The 4,188-nt window shown below is 52.7% G+C and overlaps 1 long non-coding RNA gene across 2 annotated transcripts; it reads left to right on the top strand.

Annotated features, from left to right (window-relative positions):
* Nucleotides 1–652: 652 nt before the first annotated feature.
* LOC119866210 lies at nt 653–3,600 on the top strand. Of its 2 annotated transcripts, none has more exons than XR_005379408.1 (5): nt 653–934; nt 1,503–1,567; nt 2,138–2,332; nt 2,426–2,495; nt 3,332–3,600. It is a non-coding gene; the product is annotated as an uncharacterized LOC119866210 (long non-coding RNA). The 2 variants fall into 2 exon arrangements; XR_005379407.1 differs by having other exon boundaries at nt 2,965–3,600.
* Nucleotides 3,601–4,188: the final 588 nt, after the last annotated feature.

The following is a 4,188-nucleotide window of genomic DNA, read 5'->3' as shown; positions in this document are numbered from 1 at the left end:
CCTCAAACATGATGTATATTAATAGAGGGTGATATTAGTCAATATTTAAAGAAAATAAGTTCTCAAGTCCTAAAATATGCATAAGTATTAACTGCACATTTCTTTGGAAGAACATACCACAGGCTACACTCCACATCATTGGAATCTCATTGTATTTTGGAAGAGGTGGGAATCTAGAGGTCCTAAGGAGGCCAGGTATTGACAGCAGGGGGAGGAAGGAGGAGGGTGAGTGTGTGAGGTGACTGCATTCCTGGTGATGTCACTCTCCTACAGGGCCCATTGAGGGCGGCCACACCACTGCTGTGTTGTCACAGCTCAGTAAACTCTACCCCAGAGCGACAGCACCTTTGTACAGACAGAGAAGGTCATCTAGGAGTCTGGGATCCATGGTGGAGCTGACAGGGTGACATCATCCCATCCACTGCTCAAGGAGGTGTGACCCCCTGTCCTTGAAAGGGGTAGGATAGGAGGGAGGGGTTCTGAGGGAGTTTGAACAGGCAGTTAGAAAAGGGAGCAAAGAAACTTCACATGAGCCCCTTAGTCCAGATGTCAGAGTGTGTCCCCAGGGCGGGGGGGGTCAGGCATTGTGATGTGTCAGAGCCGTGCCTGGAATTGAACCACGACCTCCGTGGTCACAGAGGGTGGGATCCAGCGTTGTCCCTTCAGGAACAGAAGGTCTTGTGTAGTGAGGGTCTCAGCCTCTCCATAACCAATGTCAAGGTCGGATCTGCCCTTGTGGATCTGGTGATGACTGCAAGAGGTCCTTCAGCTGCAACACAGGAAACTTTGAAAAATAGAGCTTGGTCATCTATAAACCTGTAATTATAGCACACACCTGGGGCCACAGACAGAGGAGATCGTAGAGACAGAGCGAGCCTGTGGCCTCCCCACCAGGAGTGTGGACAGAGGCTCCGCTGACAGAGAAGGAGCTGGGGTGAGACACAGAGACAGAGAGAGACCAGGCTTCAGGGACCCATAGTGGAGTCCATGGGGGCAGCATCCCTGATGTCCTTGTCCATGTGCTCCCTGCCCTGGGGATCGTGCTGACCCTGAGCCTCACTCTGATCCTGGAGAAGCAGTGGAGCAGTGGGGACAGTTGGAGACAGTCCCCAGGGAGGAGCCACAGCAGGGGACTCTGAGCCATTTGGGTTCATGAGTGCAGCCTCAGGAAGGCTGGGTGTGACTTGGTTATGGCCTGTCTTCCATGCAGAAGGGATCAGGACCCAGAGCACTGGAGGCAGGGGGCTCTGCTCTGGGTTCCTGTCCTCTCATCAGTCAGGGGGTACCCAGGCTGGGGCAGCAGGGGACTGGGGTTCTTCCCCTGGGGTCCATGGGGTGCTGGCCCTAGAAGGCAGATCCTGCGTGTGTCTAGGTCCAGAGCCCACCTGCTGTCAGCTCCAGGCCCCCACAGCTCAGGAGGATCCTCCAGGGCCCCTCCATGGCCAAAATCAGGGAGAGGAATTTGGGGCGGAATTGTTGACCAGAATATATTCTCCTGCCAGGTGCGGAAGGGATGAGAGAGCCCCCAGCTCTGCCTCCCTGTGCCTGAGGTCCTGGGGATGTGCAGGTGGGTGCAGAGGTTGGGGTTCGTCTCCACCCCCACTTCATTGTGCCCACTGTCCCAAGTACTGCAGCTCTGTGCCCACTGTCCCAAGTACTGTCCCCAGGATATTCAGCTCATGCTCTTCCCTGAATTCTCCTCCCACTGGGGTGTGAAGATCTGCAAACATCTCCCTAACAAATGCTCACTACCCTCAGCCTTGCCTGCACATCCCCATGGGCTTCCAGGGACACTGCCTCCAGGACTCCTGTCCCCGTGCTGCACCCAGGGAGGAGGCTCTGGGTCTGTCCCAGGCTACTGTCCCCCCTGCCCGATCACACCCACCCTGGGGCCTGCTAACCAGGCCTGCACACCAGCCTCGGGCCATGGGCACTGCTCTTGCTGCTCAAGGTCTGGGGCCCCCACTTCTGAGCTAGGAATTCAGTGTCTGTGCTCCTTCCCCAGATTTCTACCCTTTCATGCACAGAGAAGACTCTCCCTACCTGAGGCTCCCCTGCACTGACAGCAGCACCCTCTCAGGGGCCTGTCATAGTAGAGACCCTGGTTCACACAGTCCTCTTCCTCCTTCTCTCCCAGCCTTCCTCCTGCTACACAGCCCTGAGTGGCTCCTGGGAGCACAGCTGCTTGCATCCCCACCTGACGTGTTCCTAAGTTGCTCTGCCTTGACAACTTGTTATCTTCAGTCCTGCCCTGTTCTCTCTGCCCTCCCATCCAGGGAGGAGATCCTCAAATGAGGGGATCTCACCGGGGAGGTGACCCAAATGTCACCAGGTACTGGTGCTTCTGTGAAATCACTGCCTTCCATCCTGGTTTGAGTATCCTTATGCCCTGCTTTGATTTTCTCTTCTATGACTCTTTGTGCAGGACACGGTTACTCCTCTCTTGAGATGAACTTGAATGCACTCTTCTGAGGAGCTCCCGAAATGTCCCACAGGTGGGATAGGCTCAGTCTTTTGCATGACTTTTTTTTGTAGACATTCCCACAGTCACAGGAGTGATTATAGCTGCATGACTGTTCCCTCCATGTGGGAAGCTCTCAACCACAGTGTATCGATGTTACTTGCATCAGACCCCACAGGCTGCTTCACAGAGTCTTTCAGGTCACAGATGAGTGCTGGTGACACAACTCTGGATATTAACCTCAGGACACTGAGGACCCTGAGTGGGATGTGTAACCAGCAGGCGGCACTGTGCATCCCCTGGGCCCTGCAGGGGGACCCTCCCAGCTGGGGAAGGCCCCTGGACCGCAGGGCTGGTCAGAGGCTGAGACGCCAGCAGCCTGGTGTCCTCAGGGCCTGGCAGCGGCTCCTGGGCAGTGTCTTGTGGGGGTTCCCACAGCTGATCCCTCCACCCATCCCTGTTTCCCACTCCGAGCAGAGCCTGTTCAGCCTTCTTGTCCTCAGGTCCTACCTCTGATCTTGAATCACTAATCAAGTAGAGTCTGAGAGTCGGGCAGAAGGTGCAAAGTTGCATAACAAGCACTTCATTTCTCTGGGTCAGCAGTGAGATATGACACTCCTGGGACAAGCCATTCCCACTGTGGTGGCAGGGTCTTCAGCAACATGGAGTAGATACCTGTCCTCCTCCTGTTCCTGTCTCTTTGGTCAGGTAGAGACAAAATCTGACTTCTGGGGGAGCTTCCAAGATGTTAACAGCCCCCACAACTGAGAACTTTCTGGCAAAAATGCTCTATCACTCATGCATGTCCGTGTTTGTAGGTACCCTGTCCCAGCCTCTGCTACCCAGCCACCCCCTTCTCTGTGTCTCCAGGTACTAAAGCCAGACTCACCTGCACCCTGAGAAACATGAAAAGAGAGGTAGGACGCAGAAAGAGGGAGAAGCAGTGTCCCTGCAGGGTGCACCATGTGGGACTGGATCCAAGGGCCCAAGGATCATGCCCTGAGACAAAGACAGATGCTCATCCACCGAGCCACTCAGGAATCCCAACAAAAACTTCAAAAACAAAAATCTTGGATTTCCTCCTCTTGTCTCTCCTTTACTACACACACTACATGTTTCACATATCATACTATTGTCTTTTTTTAAATAATAAATTTAATTTTTATTGGTGTTCAATTTACCAACATACAGAATAACACACAGTGCTCATCCCATCAAGTGCCCCGCTCAGTGCCCATCACCCATTCACCCCCACCCCCGCCCTCCTCCCCTTCCACCACCCCTAGTTCGTTTCCCATAGTTAGGAGTCTTTATGTTCTGTCTCCCTTTCTGATATTTCCCACACATTTCTTCTCCCTTTATGTATACAATGGAATATTACTCAGCCATTAGAAATGACAAATACCCACCATTTGCTTCATACTATTGTCTTAAACCCTACATTTTTTAGGTATGTTTTGTTTTCTCTTTTTTTCTTCCTTTCTCCAAAACCAGCAATTCTGTGGGATGTGGTACCTACTGGGTGTTCTACAATGTATGTCAATGCAACACTTAATTTCTCTGTCCAGAGATTGTGTCACATGCACAGGATCAGAGCTCACTCCCTGGACATGGCTACCTTCTTTGAATCCAACAGGAAGGAATAGCTTACCTTCTGTCCAACTTGGGTAGGAATCAGGAGTTCTCAAGATTCCCTCCTCAGATTTGATTAACTTCGTAGAGCAGCT

The sequence above is a fragment of the Canis lupus genome, chromosome 26 (genome assembly GCF_011100685.1).
Source record: "Canis lupus familiaris isolate Mischka breed German Shepherd chromosome 26, alternate assembly UU_Cfam_GSD_1.0, whole genome shotgun sequence".
NCBI lineage: Eukaryota > Metazoa > Chordata > Mammalia > Carnivora > Canidae > Canis > Canis lupus.
Note: the sequence above shows the minus strand (reverse complement) of the source record. Positions and strands in the feature narration are given on the sequence as shown.